The 22,789-nt window shown below is 41.7% G+C and overlaps 1 long non-coding RNA gene across 2 annotated transcripts in view; it reads left to right on the top strand.

The window, feature by feature from the left end:
• The first annotated feature begins 286 nt into the window (after positions 1-286).
• Positions 287-22,789, top strand: part of LOC126997041 (uncharacterized) — a 264,289-nt gene continuing 241,786 nt past the window's right edge. Inside the window, exon 1 of one of the 2 annotated variants that reach the window (XR_007751861.1) lies at positions 287-301. This is a non-coding gene — a long non-coding RNA (uncharacterized LOC126997041). Of the gene's footprint in view, positions 307-22,789 lie in introns of both variants that reach the window. The other variant, XR_007751860.1, reaches the window with a different exon arrangement.

Here is a 22,789-nt window from a genome sequence, read left to right as displayed (position 1 = left end):
TACACTTCGATACTTATGTTGAAATTACTTTATTGAGACGACACAATTTTCCGACCACTTTCAATCACTACACCCAATTTTCCATGTTTTCTATACCCACTCAATCCTCCACTCTCGTTTATTGACTTCGACGCGTGTTTCAATTACTATATTCAGACTTTTGACATAAATCTCGGACCACTTCCTTTAACTTCATCAACACTTACCTTTTTTTTTCAGATGGTCGTTCACACCAAGTCGCCAGAAATAGAGAAGTGTGTCAATCCATGGTCGCCGATGTTTACTGGGGCGCCACGCTTCGGTAAGGTAAGATACTGTTGTTTTATGTTGTGTTTTCGCAGGTGTTTCCATGTCCGATATTAGAGTGAACTTCCAACGTATTTATAAGAGCTCGAAGAATTCATTTTAGATTTACACTTTAACTGTTTCGACATAATTCCCGCCTCAGTTAAAAAATGTAGGAATATCATTGTTTTTCCTCCACTGAAATTTTTGCATTAAGTTTTTTTGTGTGTGTGTGCGTAAATGTGTCAAACAGAATACTGAACTCGCTATCTTTGTGTGTGTGTGTGTGTGTGTGTGTGTGTGTGTGTGTGTGTGTGTGTGTGTGTGTGTGTGTGTGTGTGTGTGTGCAATATGTCTAAAAGCTTTTGAGTGTTTGAATACAGCAGTACACCCAAACACACACACACACACACACACACACACACCAATAGGTACGTAGGTTATTAGTGTTTTCGTCATCCGTAGTGCCATGCAGAGTGTTCGTGTGTTTGATTGCGTTTTAATTGGAAGATGCGCGGAATGCTAAAAAAAAAAATAGGTATAGGAATTTTGCAAACGAGTCACTATTTGTTATCATTTTTGTTATTGATGATGTTCCTGTTGTTTTTGGTGTTTTTATTTTCTTGTTTTTTTTGTTGTCATTGCTGTTGTTTTTATGTGGATGGTATTGTTTTTCTTTTTATTGTTGTTATTGTTAGTATTTTTGTTTGTTATCTACTTTTTTTGTTTTCTTTTTTTTGTTATTTTATCATTATTGTGTTTGTTGTTATTGTTCTTGTCGTGATTGTTATTTATGTTCTTGCTCATTCTACTAAATTTTCTCTTCCTTTCCTTTCCTCTTCCCTTCCTCTTCCTTCCTTACTTTCCTCTCCAAAACACTTCTTAAATGCTCTCTTCCTCTCCTTTCCTCTTCCCTTCCTCTTCCTTCCTTACTTTCCTCTCCAAAACACTTCTTAAATTTTCCCTTCCTTTCCTTTCCTCTTCCTCTTCCTTCCTTACTTTCTTCTCCAAAACACTTATTAAGTTTTCCCTTCCTTTCCTTTCCTCTTCCCTTCCTCTTCCTTCCTTACTTTCCTCTCCAAAACACTTCTTAAGTCTTCCCTTCCTTTCCTTTCCTCTTCCCTTCCTCTTCCTTCCTTACTTTCCTCTCCAAAACACTTCTTAAATTTTCCCTTCCTTTCCTTTCCTCTTCCCTTCCTCTTCCTTCCTTACTTTCCTCTCCAAAACACTTCTTAAATTTTCCCTTCCTTTCCTTTCCTCTTCCCTTCCTCTTCCTTACTTTCATCTCCAAAACACTTCTTAAGTTTTCCCTTCCTTTCCTTTCCTCTTCCCTTCCTCTTCCTTCCTTACTTTCCTCTCCAAAACACTTCTTAAATTTTCCCTTCCTTTCCTTTCCTCTTCCCTTCCTCTTCCTTCCTTACTTTCCTCTCCAAAACACTTCTTAAGTTTTCCCTTCCTTTCCTTCCCTCTTCCCTTCCTCTTCCTTCCTTACTTTCCTCTCCAAAACACTTCTTAAGTTTCCTTTCCTTCCCTCTTCCCTTCCTCTTCCTTCCTTACTTTCCTCTCCAAAACACTTCTTAAGTCTTCCCTTCCTTTCCTTCCCTCTTCCCTTCCTCTTCCTTCCTTACTTTCCTCTCCAAAACACTTCTTAAGTCTTCCCTTCCTTTCCTTCCCTCTTCCCTTCCTCTTCCTTCCTTACTTTCCTCTCCAAAACACTTCTTAAGTCTTCCCTGCCTTTCCTTCCCTCTTCCCTTCTTCTTCCTTCCTTACTTTCCTCTCCAAAACACTTCTTAAATTTTCCCTTCCTTTCCTTTCCTCTTCCCTTCCTCTTCCTTCCTTACTTTCCTCTCCAAAACACTTCTTCTTTTTGACGTTTTATTTCATTCTCGTATTCAGTCACAGAGGTTCTTCTTTTGCTATCTCCTCCATATTACATCGTCCTTGCATATTCTCTCCCTATTTCTCCCTTTCTCAGCCTCCTCTTGCTCCTCTTCCTCTTTTAAGTTTTCTTCCCTTCCTCTTAGACAACCTCTGCTTTTTCCTCCTCTTCCCCCCATCCATTTCACACCAACTTTACATATCCTCTTTCTCACTCTTTTCCTGTTCCTTCCTCTTCTTTCCATCCCTATATTTTCACCCTTCGTTTTAAACTTTCTCCACTCCCATTCATTCTAAAGCAACCTTCCTCTTTCTCTTTTATTTCTCCTCCCTATCTCATCTCATCTTTCTCTTCCTCTTATTCCTTCACTCCCTCTCATTCACATATATGGTCCCCCTTCTCATTTTTCTTTGGTTCCTTCTTTCTAGAGCTTTATTTCTCCCTTGCTTATATTTTGCCACTCTTCCGTTACTTAAATCCCTCAGCTCTCCATATCTACACACACACACTCACTCACGCCCATCTGGTTTTATTACTGTTTCCCTATTGTCCTATTCCTCTCTCTTCTTCCTAATCATCTCACGAAACTTTCTCCCATTATTTCAATACCCGCACTTAACTACTCTTCCTCCCCCAACCCTCCCACACACACACATCCAGTCTCTCCTCTTACTTATCATCTCTTGAAACTTTTCCTCATCATTTTTAACCTCACACTCGGCTAATCTTCCCCTCCCCCCCACACACGTCCAGTCAGACATCCAGTAAGCCAAACAGCCAGACTAAGACAGCAAATAAGCCCAGCCAGTAAGCCATCCAGCCATATAGTAAGCCAGCCCGTAAACCCAAGCCAGTTCATTCTCCGCCCAGGGATTTATAACACAATTTCCATTTTCCGGGTCGAATGAATGTGTGACGATCGACACGTATTGATTCCGGCGTGAATAAGACACAGCTGATCCACGAACGAGAGAGAGAGAGAGAGAGAGAGAGAGAGATGATGAAACATGATGGTGAATATGGTTGTGGTGATGGTGATAAATATGGTCTCCTGATGGTGATATAGAAATGGTGGTGGTGGTGGTGGTGGTTGTGGTGGAGATGGTGTTGTTGTTGCTGTTGGTGGTGGTGTTGGTGTTGCTGGTGGTGGTTGTGTTGTTATTGTTGGTGGTGGTTTTGGTGTTGTTGCTGTTGTTGGTGGTGGTGGTGGTGTTGATGTTGTTGTTGGTGGTGGTGGTGTTGCTGTTGTTGTTGGTGGTGATGTTGTTAGTGGTGGTGGAGGAGGTTGTTTTGGTGTTGTTGTTAGTGGTGGCGGTGGTGTTGATGTTGCTGGTGGTAGTTGTGTTGTTAGTGGTGGTGGAGGTGGTGTTGGTGTTGTTGGTGCTGGTGGTGGTGACAAAAACCTGGTGCTGAGCGTGGTGATGACGGTGCTACTCCAGAACTATGTCAGTCTCTTTTACACAAACTTCGGCACGCAGGTAACATGCTGCAATTGTGGCCTTCAAGTTCCTCTCATTGCGGCAGCGTTTTAGTTTAACCACAACCCTCTCGATCTATTTTTTAAAGCCCTTGTCAGTACTAAAAGCGGTGAGTCTCCCGCCATTAGGTATTTAAGGCTCTACCCCAAGCCACTCGTTACTAAATTTGGTATTCTCAAACGCTTCCGCCTCCCACACCTTCTGTTTATAAAGGCCGAAAAGGAGATCAGTCGTGTTTTAATACTTTCCTCTCCAAAACACTTCTTAAATTTTCTCTTCCTTTCTTTTCCTCTTCCCTCCCTCTTCCTTCCTTACTTTCCTCTCCAAAACACTTCTTAAATTTTCTCTTCCTTTCCTTTCCTCTTCCCTCCCTCTTCCTTCCTTACTTTCCTCTCCAAAACACTTCTTAAATTTTCTCTTCCTTTCCTTTCCTCTTCCCTCCCTCTTCCTTCCTTACTTTCCTCTCCAAAACACTTCTTAAATTTTCCCTTCCTTTCCTTTCCTCTTCCCTCCCTCTTCCTTCCTTACTTTCCTCTCCAAAACACTTAAATTTTCTCTTCCTTTCCTTTCCTCTTCCCTCCCTCTTCCTTTTTTCCTTTCCAAAACACTTCTTAAATTTTCTCTTCCTTTCCTTTCCTCTTCCCTCCCTCTTCCTTCCTTACTTTCCTCTCCAAAACACTTCTTAAATTTTCTCTTCCTTTCCTTTCCTCTTCCCTTCCTCTTCCTTCCTTACTTTCCTTACTTTAGGTTCACGGTACAGAAGAAGAGTCAGACTACCACCAGGGTCATAAAACTTCCCCTGGATATGCGTCAAACCTCTACAAAAGGCGTCAGATATGTGCTTGGGTGCGGAATGTTTAACCTCTTAACTGCGGATTTCCTTCAAGAAAACATCACCAAACTACAGAAATGGAACAAAAAGTGGCTGCTACAATTCAATGAAGAAAAATGTAGTCCTGCACCTTGGGAGGTCCAGCATATCAATATCACATGTGAAGCACTCCACTATCCACCACAGAGGCAGAGAAAGACTATTATGTAACCAGGCTACCAGTGAAAGCCAAATCCATGCCAATCGCAGCGGACGGGTTAAGAATATGACCCTTGATAAGACGTCATTTATCAGCAACTCACAAACCAACGGCAGCCTCTAAACTATTTGTCCTCTTCGCAAAATTCCACAAAGTTCACCTCCAGTCACCAGCTACGTTTTTCCTTGGCCTGTTTGCACCTCGGTATTACCAAGGAAATAACCAGTATGTTGGACGCAGCCATCAACCCGGAGACGTGGTACTTAAGAGCGCGTAGAGAATGGAATCTAGCCGACTGGTCTTTTTGGAACTGATGTCAAAGGAGTTGTATAGATAGAGGGCTTGTTATATCAGCATTTGTCCTCTCTACGTAATGAAGCGACGACCCAGTAAACACTTAACAACAGAGCGCGTAGAGAATGAAATCTAGCCGACTGATCTTTTATGGAAGTGATGTCAAAGGAGTTGTATACGAGTAGACAGGGGAGCTTGTTATATCGGCATCTGTCCTCTCTACGTAATGAAGCGACGACCCAGTAAACAGTCCATAGGAAAGGTGTGTATCACGATGCCGGTATTCCCAGACGATTCGGGCGCTTGTTGTCACTGTTTCTGAAGGCCACGGAGAAGATAAGACAGGTTATCGACGTGTTTTTATGTTCACGACGCAGAAACCTTGCTAATTTACCGCCAGGCTCATGTAACCACCCTTGGAAATCACTCAAACGTCTACGAAAGTCAAATAAATGTAGTAATGTGTCGCAAGGTCTGAGAATATGCTTGCCTTACCTTGAAAGAGTCACGCTACAATACCGAACACAGGAAGACACAGAAAAAGGCGAGTAAAGACTTGTTCCCTTTTCCCACTCCCTCTGTGTTCCGTAAATTATGAACGTGGCAGCGGTCCGGAATGCCACAGAGAAGTGCCAAATAAGAGAGGAATTAGGGGAATGTAGTGCCTTGTTAGCGGTGGTCCGGAGGGGATGAGGGGGAGGAGGGAAGGGAAGAGGAGGAAGAAGAGAGAGGAGAGGAGAGGACTCGAAGTAAGGAGAGGATAAAGCAATGAGGTCAGAAAGTGGATGAATGAAACGAGGTATTTTCACGAGAGAGAGAGAGAGAGAGAGAGAGAGAGAGAGAGAGAGAGAGAGAGAGAGAACACAAAAGTCTATTTATTGGATGTTAGAAGAGAAAAGTAGGCAAGAGAGAGAGAGAAAAAAAATAACAGGAGAATAAAGGGAAAAAAATAAGAGGTTAGTCATTTTGAGAGAAGGACGGAATGAGGAAGGGAAAAAGAAAATGAGGGTAGGAAGGGAGGGACGAAGGGAAGATGAGAAGAGAGGGAGGAAAGGGAAGGAAGGAGGAATATGAGAGGTAGTAAAGGAAAGCAGTAAAGAATGAAGGGATGAAATTGAAGAGAGTCAAGAAGGAAGAATGGGAAAGAAGGGAAAGAATGCAAAGAATGAAAAAGGGAGGGAGAAAGAACGGTGAGGAAGAAGTGAAGGAAAGAGAGCAGAAAGAGGAGTGAGGAAGGGAGGAAGAAAGAAATGAAGAGAGGGAAGGGAGAGAAGGGAGAGAGAAAGAACAAGGAAGGAAAGGGTGCAGAGAGAGAATAAAGGGAGTAAGGAAGAGAGGAATGAAAATGACGCAGAGAGAGAAGGAAGGAGGGAAAAAGTGAAAGGAAGGTAGGAAAGTAAATAGTGAAGAGAGAGAAAAGAAGAGAGGGAAAAGCAGGGAAGAGGGACAGTGAGGGAAGGAAAGAGAGCAAAGAGAATGAAGTGAATGAGGGAGGAAGGAGTGCAAAGAGAGTAAGGAAGGGAAGGGAGAGGAAGAGAGGGAAGGAGAATGGCAGGGTTGGTCGGCTGAATGGAAGGCCTCGCAAAATTCCCCTCTGTTTTCAAGCTTTCGTCTCCCAGAGTGGTTTTGGACGAGAATATAATGCGGGCTTCGTTTTGGCGACCCGGACATGGCCTTGGGTGTGTCTGGCCGCATCAAACAGCCTGACAAATGAGCCTCCAACCTTGTCCGCTCACTTTTTCACCCCCTCACAACCCTTGCCCTACGACCCTCAGCCCTTTCCGTACCTTCTCTTGTCTCTTTGGGGGGAACCTTTTATCGTGTATTTTATTTATTGACCGACAAGGGAGGTGGAATTTGAGCCTTTTCCTTTCTCTTTTTCCCCAATCCCCCTTGCCCTTTCGACCTTCAACTCTTTTCCTGGTCCTTTCTCTGTTTTTCTGATTGCCTTTCCCTGTCTTCTTTTATTCACTTAGCAGCTCGGAAGATGAAATTTGAATCTTTTTCTTTCTCTTTTTCTCCATTCTCCTTCGCCCTATCGACCTCCAACTCTTTTCCTGCTCCTTTCTCTGTTTTTCTGATTGCCTTTTCCTGTCTTTTTTATTCATTTAACAGCTCGGAAGATGAAATTTGAATCTTTTTCTTTCTCTTTTTCTCCATTCTCCTTCGCCCTATCGACCTTCAACTCTTTTCCTGCTCCTTTCTCTATTTTTCTGATTGCCTTTTCCTGTCTTTTTATTCACTTAGCAGCTCGGAAGATGAAATTTGAATCTTTTCCTTTCTCTTTTTCTCCATTCTCCTTCGCCCTATCGACCTTCAACCCTTTTCTTGCTCCTTTCTCTTTTACTAATGGTCTTTTCCTGTCTTCTTTTATTAACTTAGCAGCTAGGAAGAAGAAACTTGAATAATTTCCTTTCTCTTTTTTTCCCTTTTCCCTTCCCCTTTGCCCTTTCGACCCAACCCTTTTTCCTTTTCATTTCTCTAATTTTCTGATGGCCTTTCCCCGTCTTTTTTATTCACTTAACAGCTAGGAAGAAGAAGCTTGAATGTTTTCCTTTCTCTTTGTTTTCCCTTCTCTTTCCCCTTTGCCGCTTCTACCCTCAACCTTTTTTTCCTTTTCATTTCTCTAACTTTCTGATGGTCTTTTCCCGCCTATTTTATTCACTGAAGAGCTCGGAAAATGAACCTTGAGCCTTTTCCTTTTCTTCTTCGTTTTCATTTTCTCTTTGCCCTTCCGACCCTCATCCTTAAGCTCCCTCTTTTCTCTAACTTTCTGCGGACCTTCTTTCGTATATTTTTTCCAGCAAACGGCCCGGGAAATATACCTTAAACCTCTTCCTCTTCCTTTTCAAATCTCACTTGTTCTCTGCCCTTTCGACTCACAACCCTTTTCCTTCTCTTTTCTCTAGCATTCTGGGAACCTTCCTGAACCTTGAACCTTTTTTTTTCTAATTCCATTCTAATCCTTCCTCGTGTGATCTTGCGTCGTTTGCTTCCTGTTCTTTAAAACCGGTATTGCTTTCTGTTCTTTAAAACCCGTATAGCTTCCTGTTCTTTAAAACCCGTATTGCCTCCTGTTCTTTAAAACCCGTATTGCTTCCTGTTCTTTAAAACCCGTATTGCTTCCTGTTCTTTAAAACCCGCCTTGCTTCCTGTTCTTTAAAACCCGTATTGCTTCCTGTTCTTTAAAACCCGTATTGCTTCCTGTTCTTTAAAACCCGTATTGCTTCCTGTTCTTTAAAACCCGTATTGCTTCCTGTTCTTTAAAACCCGTATTGCTTCCTGTTCTTTAAAACCCGTATTGCTTCCTGTTCTTTAAAACCCGTATTGCTTCCTGTTCTTTAAAACCCGTATTGCTTCCTGTTCTTTAAAACCGGCATTGCTTCCTGTTCTTTAAAACCCGTATTGCTTCCTGTTCTTTAAAACCCGTATTGCTTCCTGTTCTTTAAAACCCGTATTGCTTCCTGCTCTTTAAGACCCGTATTGCTTCCTGTTCTTTAAAACCCGTATTGCTTCCTGCTCTTTAAAACCCGTATTGCTTCCTGTTCTTTAAAACCCGTATTGCTTCCTGCTCTTTAAAACCCGTATTGCTTCCTGTTCTTTAAAACCCGTATTGCTTCCTGCTCTTTAAGACCCGTATTGCTTCCTGTTCTTTAAAACCCGTATTGCTTCCTGTTCTTTAAAACCCGTATTGCTTCCTGCTCTTTAAGACCCGTATTGCTTCCTGTTCTTTAAAACCCGTATTGCTTCCTGCTCTTTAAAACCCGTATTGCTTCCTGTTCTTTAAAACCCGCATTGCTTTCTGTTCTTTAAAACCCGTATTGCTTCCTGTTCTTTAAAACCCGTATTGCTTCCTGTTCTTTAAAACCCGCATTGCTTTCTGTTCTTTAAAACCCGTATTGCTTCCTGTTCTTTAAAATCCGTATTGCTTCCTGTTCTTTAAAACCCGTATTGCTTCCTGCTCTTTAAAACCCGTATTGCTTCCTGTTCTTTAAAACCCGTATTGCTTCCTGTTCTTTAAAACCCGCATTGCTTCCTGTTCTTTAAAACCCGTATTGCTTCCTGTTCTTTAAAACCCGCATTGCTTTCTGTTCTTTAAAACCCGTATTGCTTCCTGTTCTTTAAAACCCGTATTGCTTCCCGTTCTTTAAAACCCGTATTGCTTCCTGCTCTTTAAGACCCGTATTGCTTCCTGCTCTTTAAAACCCGTATTGCTTCCTGTTCTTTAAAACCCGTATTGCTTCCTGTTCTTTAAAACCCGTATTGCTTCCTGTTCTTTAAAACCCGTATTGCTTCCTGTTCTTTAAAACCCGTATTGCTTCCTGTTCTTTAAAACCCGTATTGCTTCCTGTTCTTTAAAACCCGTATTGCTTCCTGTTCTTTAAAACCCGCATTGCTTCCTGTTCTTTAAAACCCGCATCGCTTCCTGTTCTTTAAAACCCGCATCGCTTCCTGTTCTTTAAAACCCGCATCGCTTCCTGTTCTTTAAAACCCGTATTGCTTCCTGTTCTTTAAAACCCGTATTGCTTCCTGTTCTTTAAAACCCGTATTGCTTCCTGTTCTTTAAAACCCGCCTTGCTTCCTGTTCTTTAAAACCCGTATTGCTTCCTGTTCTTTAAAACCCGTATTGCTTCCTGTTCTTTAAAACCCGTATTGCTTCCTGCTCTTTAAAACCAGCATTCCCTCCTCGCTCTTCTCCTTCCGTTCTCATCCATCCCTCTACTCCCCCGGGTGTCCCCCCTGAGGCTGTGATTGTTCATGTCACCTTTTTAATGTTTCTCAAGGGGCCCAAAAATATAACCTGCTCGGCCGCCGTTGCCAGAAGGAATTGGTAAAAGTGAAAATATCGTTGTATTCTTTCCATTCGTTCCGCCTCGCTGTGTTCACGGGATTAAGGTCCGCCGCGCATGCCATTTTTGTTTTGTTTTTATGCCTCTGTGTGTGTTTGTATGTGTGGGCGAGGGTGGGTGTCCGTATCCCCATTTCTCTCTCTCTCTCTCTCTCTCTCTCTCTCTCTCTCTCTCTCTCTCTCTCTCTCTCTCTCTCTCTCTCTCTCTCTCTCTCTCTCTCTCTCTCTGTCTCTCTCTCTCTCTCTCTCTCTCTCTCTCTCTCTCTCTCTCTCTCTCTCTCTCTCTCTCTCTCTCTCTCTCTCTCTCTCTCTCTCTCTCTCTCAGACTTATTCATTTCCCCTTTTCATTTATTTTTCCCTTTTCATTCATTTCCTCTGTCATTCATTTCTTCTTTCCACTTAATTTCCACTGTTTCATTCATATCCACTCTTCATTCATTTCCCTTCTTCAGTCATATTTCCCTTCTGCACTCATTTCCCCTTTTTTTCATTCATTTTCCTTTCCCCATTTATTTCCTCCTTTCCCTGTTCCCTTGGTCCTTGTATTTCGTCGTGGCATCAACAAGGGAAGCTTAACTATTTTTCAAGTGCAAGCTTCGATGGAACAGACGACGTGGGTGTGGTGAGTTCTCCCAGCTGTAAAGGAGGTCGATCAGGGCTGAGCAAACACGGAGGTCTTTCTTATTCCCCTGTAGGATTCAAAGGCCTATTGGAAACCTTACATAAACAGCGAAGTCTTAAAATCTTGTGCGGCAAATGAAAAGTAAAGGTTAGACAGGGTGAATGAACTTTGGTATTCATTTTCTCTCGCTTTATATGAAATAGAAGTAGGTTAAAATGAATATACTTAGCCGTTCCTCTTGTTGTTCTTCATATATAAGAGAGAAAAAGCTAGATCAGCCTGTCGGAAACCTTACCTAAACATCGATGGCTTGTGTTGCAAATGGTTAGGTTAAGTAAGGTGAAAATACTTAGTCGTTCCGCTTGTTCTTCTTCATATATAAGAGAGAAAAAGTTAGATAAGCCTGTCGGAAGCCTTACCTAAACAGCGAAGTCTTAAAATCTTGTGCGGAAAATGAAAGGGCAGAAGGTTAGACAGGGTGAATGAACTTTGGCATTCATTTTCTCTCGCTTTAAATGAAAGAGAAAAAGGTTAAGTAAGGTGAATATACTTACCCGTTTCTCTCGTTCCGCTTCATATATAAGAGAGAAAAGTTAGGTGAGGTGAATTAACTTGTACTCTTATTCTGTTCCTCTTCAGATGAAAAAGCAAATGTTAGGTAAGGTGAATCAATTTAGTCCTCTTGCTCTGCTTCATATATAAGAGAGAAAAAGTTAGGTAAGGTGATTTAACTTGTATATTCCTTTTGTTCCCATATTCCTTTTGTTCCCCTTCAAATGAGAGGGCAAAGGTTAGGTAAGGTGAATAAACTTAATCAGTCCTTTTGTTCCCCTTCAAATAAAAAGAGAGAAAAGTTCAGGTAAGGTAAGAACACTTGGATATTCCTTTTGTTGCGCTTCAGATGAAAGAGCAAAAAGTTAAGTACTGTGAATTAAATTGGATATTCCTCTTTTTCCTCTTAAAGTCAGAACCTATAGAGCTTGCAGGAACGATAACGTCTAAACATATTTGATCTTCAAGTGAAAATTTAAAGCGAAAAAAGGCCTAAAAACATGGAAATCATCTCGTCTCTTAAAACTCATAACACGAGTAAGCTTGCAGGAACAGCGAAGTCGTGCCACCAACCTTTGAGTTTCCTCCCACAGACCAAAATACATAAATGCTTAGGCGTAGGAGATCTATAGCCATCCCCACCTTTCAATGATCAAAGGTAGCATGGAGTCCCTTTATGTTCCTCTCAACTCAAAGACTCTATGCTCGCAGGCTCAAACAAGTCCTCAAATCTCTGCGCTTCATGTGAACGGACGAACATGATTTTCAAGTCTCCAAGGACCTTTTGAATCCTGCTTGTGCACACTTTGAGAGGTCGAGTTTAACATGATAACCTTTAGTGTTCCTTTTCAACCCACAATCAACGAACGAACAACATGATTTCAAAGGCATCGATGACCTTTTGCTTCCTTTTCACCCACACTTTGAGAGACAAATAAACATGATAACTTTTCTTGTTCCTTTCCAACCCACAATCAACGAACGAACAACATGATTTCAAAGGCATCGATGACCTTTTGCTTCCTTTTCATCCACACTTTGAGAGACAAATAAACGTTATAACCTTTCGTGTTCATATTAGTCCCACAATTAAGGGAGGGATACGGTTTTCCGACTTGTTTTTTCATGAAGCTTACAGGAACGAATGAGTCTTGGGCGGGAGTCTCAAACATTTCCAGGCTTACACACCCACATTTGGTAAGGCTTTGGTAGAGGTTACGTTTGTGTTTCCGTGAGTAGTTTCATGAGCCGAGTGATGGTTTGACAAGGCTTCTGCACCGTGAACGCGAAAAAGCACTCGTGAGAAACCGACTAATCTCCTCTTTGACCTTCGGAAATCGTCGTTGTGAGAGTTGCAAGCGTCTGAGAATTCCAACTTCAATATCCTTGCGTTTAGAATGAGAAACAGAACAAACTTTAAAATGACCGAAGACTACTTTTTCTTCGCCATCTTGGAAGACCGATGGATACGAGTAAATAATTATTGTTTCTGAGACGAAATTACAGTAACTTTGGAAGAGCATTTGACTCTTATAATCCTTGAACTTCAAATCAAAGGCACAGAGAGACGCTTGAACTTTACAGGCATCAGAAACCTCTCTTGCTCGTCCCAGTTTGAAGGGAATGGAAAACTTTGAAGGAGTATCGAAGTCTTCTTGTTCTCCTTCGTGCTGAGACCCGTGAAGGACATCTAGCGGGTATCGAGCTCTGTATCAGTTATCGTGTTGAGAAGCTGAAGACCTGGAGAAATCTATTATTATTTTTATTATTATGGAAGACTTTGAAGGAATATCGTAGTTTTCCTGTTTTCATTCGTGCTGACAGACCATGAAGGACATCTAGCGGGAATCGAACTCTGCATCAGTTTCCGTGTTGAGAAGCTGAAGACCTGGAGAAATTTTTTATTATTATTACTTAAAGATAAATACCATAAGTATCAGGCTTTGACATCCTTCCCTATTTTAAGACAAACATTCACATCTTTTCTTCCCATTTTAAGACATTCAAATCTTTTCTTCCCATTTTAAGACATTCAAATCTTTTTTTCCTATTTAAGGCAAACATTCAAATCTTTTTTCCTATTTTAAGACAAACATTCAAATCTTTTTCCTATTTTAAGACAAACATTCAAATCTTTTTTCCTATTTAAGGCAAACATTCAAATCTTTTTCCTATTTTAAGGCAAACATTCAAATCTTTTTCCTATTTTAAGACAAACATTCAAATCTTTTTCCTATTTTAAGACAAACATTCAAATCTTTTTCCTATTTTAAGGCAAACATTCAAATCTTTTTCCCATTTTAAGGCAAACATTCAAATCTTTTTCCTATTTTAAGGCAAACATTCAAATCTTTTTCCCATTTTAAGGCAAACATTCAAATCTTTTTCCTATTTTAAGGCAAACATTCATTTTTTTTCCTATTTTAAAGCAAACATTCAAATCTTTTTCCTATTTTAAAGCAAACATTCAAATCTTTTTCCTATTTTAAGACAAACATTCAAATCTTTTTCCCATTTTAAGACAAACATTCAAATCTTTTTCCTATTTTAAGACAAACATTCAATTTTTTTCCTATTTTAAGGCAAACATTCAAATCTTTTTCCTATTTTAAGGCAAACATTCATTTTTTTTCCTATTTTAAGGCAAACATTCAAATCTCTTTCCTATTTTAAGGCAAACATTCTTTTTTTTCCCTATTTTAAAGCAAACATTCAAATCTTTTTCCTATTTTAAGACAAACATTCAAATCTTTTTCCTATTTTAAGACAAACATTCAAATCTTTTTCCTATTTTAAGACAAACATTCAAATCCTTTCCCAGTTGAAGATATGTCCTCGGATCTATTGCTGCTTTATCATTCTCTCTCTCTCTCTCTCTCTCTCTCTCTCTCTCTCTCTCTCTCTCTCTCTCTCTCTCTCTCTCTCTCTCTCTCTCTCTCTCTCTCTCTCTCTCTCTCTCTCTCTCTCTCTCGCTCTCGCTCTATCTCGGTGAACAGGACTTTGAACGATAAAACTCCAAGGTCAATCTGTTCCACCTTTTGTCACTGCGTGGAAAAGTAGAACGAAGAAACACGAGAAAATAGCGAAAGGCAATAATCCTTAGGGAGAGAAACCAATCCTTCTAACGAAAAGAAAAGTAACAGGTAAAGAGGATTTCCTAAGGTGTAAGATAAAGATTAAAGCAGAGAGAGAGAGAGCGAGACACCAATCCTTCCTAACGAAAAGAAAAGTTTTAATCTTTTTTTACTTATTTTTACTTTTTCTTACTTTTTCGGGGGTGATAAAAGACAATATTTCCATTTGGCTCAGTCCGTCCAAAAGTCCTCCCCCCCCCCCTTTCCCCCCCTTTTCTCCCCCTCCCCCGTTTTCTTTATTTTCTTCATCTATTTTTCCTTCGCCTAGAGTCTAAAGCACACAAAAGACTCGTTCGGGAAAGGATTCAGTGTGATTCCGTATATTGCTTTGACTCTCTCTCTCTCTCTCTCTCTCTCTCTCTCTCTCTCTCTCTCTCTCTCTCTCTCTCTCTCTCTCTCTCTCTCTCTCTCTCTCTCTCTCTCTCTCTCTCTCTCTCTCTCTCTCTCTCTCTCTCTCTCTCTCTCTCTCTCTGTCTCTCTCTCTCTCTCTCTCTCTCTCTCTCTCTCTCTCTCTCTCTCTCTCTCTCTCTCTCTCTCTCTCTCTCTCTCTCTCTCTCTCTCTCTCTCTCTCTCGCTCTCTCTCTTTTTCATAAGTTTCGCTCCACCCGTTTCATTTCAAGCTTCATAAGTAATAAGCTTCCTCCACCTTCTCCTATTTCTCCTCCTCCTCCTCCTCCTTCTTCTCCTCTTCTCTTCCTATTCTTCTTCCAACACTTATTCCCTCCCCTTAAATCCTTGCCATTGCTTCTCTCTTCTCTCTCCTCCCATTTATCGCCTGTTCCCCTAAGTCTTCCATTTTTACCTTTCTTTATCGTTTTCTCCCCTCATAAGCCTGTCATTCACCCCTCATAAGCACCCCATAATGTTTTCTTGCCCCTTACCCATTTTTTCCCTTCACTACCTGTTCCTCATTCTTTATCTATTGTGGCATTATGGTTTCTTTTAAGCCTTTGTGTTTTTTTTTTTTTTTGTCACATTTCACTGCACTAATTCTTTCCCTTCTATGGTCGCCGTTTCCTTTGCTGTCTCTATTTTATTCACTGGCCGATTTCACTGCTTTTTACTTTCCCCTTCATTAAAATCAGCTTATGTGATTTCCTTTTTATTCATTCCAATTATTCCACGCAGTCCACTAGTCTTCTTTTATCCGTCTATTCTTCATTCTCTCTCTTTCTCTCAGTTCGTATATTGATTCTGTTTTTTCGTTCCCTCCCCATTCAGCTCTGTTTTTTTTTATATATATTTATTTCCTAGTTATTTGATTCATCTTTACTTCTCTTCATACATTCATCTTCCCCTCATCAATCTATTTATCGAATTTATCCATCATTTCATCTCTATATGCTCCATTTCATTTTCCTCCCTCACTCCATCGATCCCCCTTCCAATATCTCCATCTATTACATTTTTCTCCTTTCTTCCCTCTCTTCCCTCCTTCACTATATACATACCTATTAATTTCTCCACTAGTCGTCTCTTCCCTTCCCTCTCTTCCGTTCTCTACCCGTTCTGACCATCTCTTATCTCAGAATAAAACCATTTGTCACTCCTGCTGCTCCCTTACCCGTCTTTCCGTACACCCTCTCTTTCCTTTCCCTCATTTCACCCATGACTTCATCCCCTCAGCCTTCCATCAACAACTCCCATCCCTGGTCTTTCATTATCTCTCTCAATCTAACTCTTAATTCTCTTCAAAATCACTCCATTACTGCCTCTACTCCTTTCCCTCAATTTAACAACTTCCTTGAATCATCGACTCTCTCCTTTTCTTTCTCTCCCTTCCATCCTCTCCCTTAATCTTACCTTCACCTTAAAATCATCCCATTACTCCCTTTCTTCCTTCCTTCCTTTCCTTCCATTCAACTAAGACTTCACCTCTTCATCCATGCATCAACCACTCACTCTACCTTCCTTCTCTTCCCTTCCCATCCCTCCCTTCCCTTCCTCCCTTGCACTCCACCAGCATGCAGGCTCACGAAGGGCTGCCCGAAAGTCCTGTCCCGCCACTCATGTCAAATTCATGTCATCGTGGAACCGTTCAAAGAGTTTCCAGGCGGGACAGCGGGCGGGGGCTTTTGTTGAGGTGAACAGAGAGCTTTTTTGCGTGTGTATTCGGGTCAGGCTTTGCAAGGTTTTGTTAGTTTGCGCCGTTTCTGTTGTTTCTTGTTTGGCCGGATTGGCTGGGCGGCGCGGCTGTCTGGCTTCAGTGCTTTGTGTTTGTGTGGGTTTGGAAGGGGTTGTTGGGGTTGTGTGTGTAGGAGACTATGCTTATGTGTGTGTGTGTTTTGGTGTGTGTGTTTTGGTGTGTGTGTGTGTGTGTGTGTGTGTGTGTGTGTGTGTGTGTGTGTGTGTGTGTGTGTGTGTGTGTGAGGGATTACTGTGGGGGAGAGCGGGAGGGCTTGTTTGTATGTACGTATGTGCCTTGGTGTTCCGTGGCACAGTGGTTAGAACGTTCGACTTACAACCAAGAGATCCCCCGTTCGATTCCCGGGCGGAGTGGAGATGGGTAGGTACCTCTTACCCTCTCCACCAACCAAGTAACACACACACACACACACACACACACACACGTCCATTACCTGCCTCAAGTTCTCATTTCTCTAATTCCATTGACTCGGGCAGGTAAGTCCTTCTTTAATACCTGATGCGCTCTCTCTCTCTCTCTCTCTCTCTCTCTCTCTCTCTCTCTCTCTCTCTCTCTCTCTCTCTCTCTCTCTCTCTCTCTCTCTCTCTCTCTCTCTCTCTCTCTCTCTCTCTCATCTTCGTAGTCTTTTCATTTCTCTTTGTTTTCTTCCTCTTAACGGTCTTATCAATAAGCAGCGTTTTTTTTTTTTTTTTTTTTTTTCCTGTCTTTCAATACGTGTCCTTGTGAAGCGTATGTCATATTTGTCCAAAGCTTTCACTTGTACTGCCTCCTCCTCCTCTTCCTCCTCCTCCTCCTCCTCCTCCTCATCCTCATCATCATCATCATCATCATCATCATTATGCATATCCTCAACCTCCTATTTATCATCCTCAATCTATTCATGACCTTTGTTCGTATTACCTTCTGCTTCTTCTACTTCACTTCCTCTTTATCTCTTTTTTTCTTATTCCTCGTCTTTATTCTCTTTCTCCTCCTCCTCCTCCTCCTCCTTTACCTTCTCTTCCTGGTTATCATCCTCTTCATTCTATTCATTAGTTTTGCTCGTATAATTTTCTCCTCCCACTTCAATTCTGTTTTCCTTTTCTTCATCATTTCTTCTCTTCCTCCTTCTCCTTCTTTACCAACTCCTCTTCCTCTTCCTCCTTTTCCTTTTCTCTTGGATAGATTATTTACGTATTTTTGCACACCTCACCTTCATTGACATTTTATTTATTTCTTTTAAATATAATACCTTCGTTCTTTTTTTCTGTCTTGTTTCTTTCATCATCTTTTCCTTCGTCATATTATTTTTTTCTTTTTCTTCTGATGGTTAATTTTCTTTGCATCTTATCTTTTAACATTTTTTTTCTCGTTTTCCTCGTTTTCTCTTGTCTGTTTTGTCCGGGTTTTTTTCTTCTTTCTTCTCGGTTTCTCTTTTCCTCTTCTTACGTTTTATGTCAGGTTCATTTTCTTCCTCTTCCTCTTCCTCCTCATCCTCCACCATTTATTCCTAATTTTTCTGTTTCACTTTCGTATTTCAGGAGAGGGTTTTCTTCCTGCTTGTTCTCTCTCATCAACCATCTCCTCCTCCTCCTCCTCCTCCCCCCTTCCCTGTCATCCTCCGCCTTGTCCTCTTTCCCTCTCCCTCCTCCTCCTCCGTCCCTCCCCATTTCAGTGTTTGCTACAATTTTTTTTCTCCATTTTTATTCCTCCTGCCGCCGCCGCCACTTGTCTGGACTCATCAAGAATTTCTCAGCTGCAGGACCATTTCCAGGCACTCCAGGGGCTGTCCCACTCCCTCCCTCCCTTACTCCCTCCCTCCCTCGACCACTCTGCCTTGCCTCCCCCACTTTCTCCCTCTCTCTACCTTCCCCCCCCTGCCTCCACTCCTTTTACCAATCCTCCCCTGCCTCCTTCACCCACTGCCCTCCTCCTTCACTCCCTCCCTTCCTACTCCATTCCCTGCCTTCTCTTTCTTTAGCCTTTTTACTCCCTCCCAGATCCCCTTCACTCCTTCCCTCCCCTCCCCTTCCTCCCCTTCCCTCCCCTCCCCTTCCTCCCCACCCTCCTCTTTCTGTTTCCTACTCCCACATCGCCTCTGTCACTCCCTTCCTGTCCCCCTTCACTCCTTCCCTCCTCCCTCCCTCCCTGTCTTGATTCCCTCCCTGTCTCTCCTTTCTGCTGTCTGCCCACTCACTCCTACTTTCAAGCTTATGACACACACACACTCTCTCTCTCTCTCTCTCTCTCTCTCTCTCTCTCTCTCTCTCTCTCTCTCTCTCTCTCTCTCTCTCTCTCTCTCTCTCTCTCTCTCTCTCTCTCTCTCTCTCTCTCTCTCTCTCTCTCTCTCTCTCTCTCTCTCTCTCTCTCTCTCTCTGTCTGTATGTATGTATGTGTTTCCGTGTGTCTGTCGCACTGGTTGGCTGTCTCTGTGTGTCTCTCTGTGTCTTTCCACGAACTAGAGAAAAAAATATGAAACCTTCCTAGTCTAAAAGGTACGGAGAAGAATGGGTATTTTTTTCAAACTTTTCTTAATAACTTTTTTCCCCCGAATTCGCTTTTCCTTTGATTCTGTTCTTCGTCATTTCTTTTGCTGTACTTTTTGTTTCTCTCTTTATATATTTGCTTCTATATTTAAGCTTTTTTTATTGTTACTATTTTCTATGGACTAAGTTTCTTACTGATATTCTAATCATCCTTATCTATTCATATCTCTCTCAATTCTTGTGTTTTTTTTTTATTGATATTATTTTTATTATTTTTCTATATCAATTATTTTTATCTATTCTGCAACCTTGCGTATCATATCTTCCTCTTTTCCCGTCTTCCCATCTTCTATCTCCTCTTTTCCTTTTCCTCGTTTATTTTTTGTATCTCTACGTATGTTCATCTTGACGTGTCCTTGACGTGTTTGGGTCGTGACTGCAAAGGGCGAGCGTAAATTAAACGACGTGAAAAGACGACAACAAGGTGAGAGAAAGTCCTCGCGAATATTAATCTTCTTTTTTTTCTGATTTCTTATTCTGGTTTCTTCTTTTGCTTCTCTGTCTTATTTTTTCCTTCGTGTATTTTTCTTCTTTTTGTTCTTATTTTCTTTAGTCTTGTTCTTTTTCTTCATTATCTTTGTGTTCGTCTTTTCAGCATCTTATTTCCTTCTTTTCCTTCTCCTTCTTTTCCTCCGTCTTTCAGTAAATAAACTTCTTCACGTCATTAATTTTGGTCCTTCTGTCCTCCTCCTCCTCCTCCTCCTCCTCCTCCTCCTCCTCCTCCTCCTTTTGGAACTCATTTGACCTATTCATCTCTCCCTTTTTATTTGGTTTTGGGTTCGTTCACACACACACACACACACACACACACACACACACACACACACACACACACACTCATACTCACAAAGGCACAGCAAACACTCACGCCCTTTCTCAATATACTAATCCCTTATTCATTATTATAGGACTCAAAAATGCATGCCTCCTCTTATTACCCTTCGCTGCAATACAGAATGCAAGGTTGTCTCGCTTATAAAGAAAAAAATCATCGCTGCTCTCTGGTTCATTATTTTTAGCGTTTTCTTTTATTTTCCTTTTCTTTTTTATTGATAAGGATTTTTTTTCTTTTTTCTATTTCGATTTTCTTTTTTTCTTTATTTTTGGAACCTTTGCCTGTCTTTACCTTTCCCTTTTTTCCTTTTCTATTTAGATTTTCTGTTTTTTTCTCTCTATTTTGGAACCTCTGCGTGTCTTTACCTTCCCCATTTTCTTTTTCTATTTCAATTTTCTTTTTTTTTCTCTATTTTGGAACCTCTGCGTGTCTTTACCTTCCCCATTTTCTTTTTCTATCTCAATTTTCTTTTTTTTTCTCTATTTTGGAACCTCTGCGTGTCTTTACCTTCCCCTTTTTCTCGTCTTCCTACCTTCTATCTCTTCCTTTCCTCGTTTATCTGTGCTCCCTCCTACCTAATCTTCCCTCCTTAATAGTTTACCCAACCTGTAGTCTTTCCCAATTGCCTCGCGCCTTTTATTCCCTCTCTCTCCCTTTCTCTACTCCTCTTTTTCCCCTTTATTTTCTCATCTACTCTCCATTCCTTCATTTCCCCTCACTTAGCCTGATCTCCTTCGATGTTTCCCAAGTCTAGTTACTCCCCTCATTCCTTCCTTTCCTTCCCTTCTGCCTCTCCCACTCCCTTCGGTCTCTTCCCTCCTTCCCCTCCCTTCTCTAGTCACTCCCCTCTTCCTTTCCTCTCCTTTCCCTTCCTTCACTCACTTTCTCCCTTCTGTCTCCCCTTTCCTTCTTCTCCCCTTCTCTAGTCACTCAACTCTGCCTCTCCCCTCTATCCCGTTCTTCCCATCTTCTCTTCCCTCCTTCCCCTCCCTTCTCTAGTCACTCCCCTCTTCCTTTCCTCTCCTTTCCCTTCCTTCACTCACTTTCTCTTGCCTTTCCCCTCTTTCCCGTCCTTTCCATCTGCCTCTTCCTCCTTCTCCCTTCCCATTAAATTCCCCTATTGCCCCTCCTTTATTTCCCCTTCCTTCTCTACTCACTCTCCTTTGCCTCTCCCTTCCTTCCCTTCCCTTCCCATCCCTCCTCACTTCCCTTCTGCCACTCCCCTCCGTCCCTTCGTCTCTAGTCCCTTCACCTGAGTTTCCCCTTTTATTTGCCGTATGTGAGGCTTCTCTACTCCCCTCTCCTGGGCCTGACACAGAAGACCTGACACCATTTTCTTCCCCTCCTTTCCCCTTCCTTCTCCTCCCTCGTGTGTGAAGGGGGTGAGGGGGTGGAGGAGGGGGGTTGTGTTTGTGTGTCGGGGGGGGGTGGACCTCATCTTACCAAACTCACCTCTCCTTGCAAAACAGCTTAAATGAGTGTGTTTGATCTTAAAGACGGAAGACAAAGGCAATGTATTTTTTTTAAGCCTTACCAGAATCATGTTAATTAGAATGACTGGGGTTTTATATCCTCTCTCTCTCTCTCTCTCTCTCTCTCTCTCTCTCTCTCTCTCTCTCTCTCTCTCTCTCTCTCTCTCTCTCTCTCTCTCTCTCTCTCTCTCTCTCTCTCTCTCTCTCTCTCTCTCTCTCTCTCTCTCTCTCTCTCTCTCTCTGTACCTTTCATCTTGTGAGCAGAAAAGGAGATTAAAAAAAAGGCAAAGAAGGAAAGAGTCTGTCCTGAATCGAGTTTTTGCGGTGCTTCTGAAAATTAATGAGAATGTGTGTGTGTGTGTGTGTGTGTGTGTGTGTGTGTGTGTGTGTGTGTGTGTGTGAGAGAGAGAGAGAGAGAGAGAATTGAGCGTCTGTTTTCAATGTTAGGACAAGCTGTCACTCAAACTAACTCTCTCTCTCTCTCTCTCTCTCTCTCTCTCTCTCTCTCTCTCTCTCTCTCTCTCTCTCTCTCTCTCTCTCTCTCTCTCTCTCTCTCTCTCTCTCATAAATGAATTAATCAAACGTTTCTTTTAATCCAAACACTTTAGTCGTGTTATTCCGGACCGGCAGAGAAGGATTACACTCTGCTGGCTCTCTGGTCGCATGAAAAATATTTAATGGATTGGTTTTGGTCATATATATTTAATTAAGAGTTTTTAAGATATGGGGGGTTTTTTCTTGTTTTTTTTCCGTTTTTGTTTTTTGTTTTGTTTAATTGTGACCCTTGTTTATTTTTTTCCTACTGTTGTTGTTGCTCTTTTCCCTGCTTTCTTTGTTTTCCTTATTGTAATTTTTTTTTTACTTTTTTTCTGTTCATTTTCAATCATTTTCATATATCGTATTTATTTTTTTCATGTTCTCATCCTCATTCTCATTATATTTTCCTTTCTCTTCTGTCTTCTTATTTTTCTTGTTCTTGTACTTCTATCTCCTCCTCTCTTTTTCTTCTCTTTTTTCTTGCCTTTTTCCTTTTTTTCCTTTTTTCTTTTCTTCCCTTCAAACACTCACTTAACATTTTCTTCTCCCCACATATAATCTTCTTCTCCTCCTTCTCTTCCCTTTTTTCTGCTCGCCTCTTCCTCCTCTTCCCTTCTTTTCTTCTCTCCTCTTCCTCCTCTTCCCTTCTTTACTTCTCTCCTCTTCCTCCTCTTCCCTTCTTTTCTTCTCTCCTCTTCCTCCTCTTCCCTTCTTTTCTTCTCTCCTCTTCCTCCTCTACCCTTCTTTTCTTCTCTCCTCTTCCTCCTCTTCCCTTCTTTTCTTCTCTCCTCTTCCTCTCCCAAACTTCCCTCTTCCGTGCCTCTTCGTTACCTCGACTCTCCCCTCTTCCCTTTCATTTCCCCTCCCAACATGCTAACTTCTTTCAGTTGCTCTCTTCTTTTTCTCCCTTTTATCATCTCTCCCTCTTCTCCTCATCCTCTCTCCCCGCTTCGCTTATCGCTTCTCTTTATCGCCTCCCTCCCATCATCGTTTATCTGAGTGCCCCCTTCTCAGAACCGTCAAATTTAGCGTAACATTGACGCACTCACGCGAAGATGATTTGCGTATGTTTTATTATGGTGATTTTTAACGCTAGAGGGAAAGGGAGAGAGAGGGATAGAGGGAAAAACCGGGAGAGGGAGAGGGAGAG

The sequence above is a fragment of the Eriocheir sinensis genome, chromosome 11 (genome assembly GCF_024679095.1).
Source record: "Eriocheir sinensis breed Jianghai 21 chromosome 11, ASM2467909v1, whole genome shotgun sequence".
NCBI classification, from domain to species: domain Eukaryota; kingdom Metazoa; phylum Arthropoda; class Malacostraca; order Decapoda; family Varunidae; genus Eriocheir; species Eriocheir sinensis.
The sequence above is the reverse complement of the archived record's forward strand: the minus strand, read 5'-3'. Positions and strand labels throughout refer to the sequence as shown.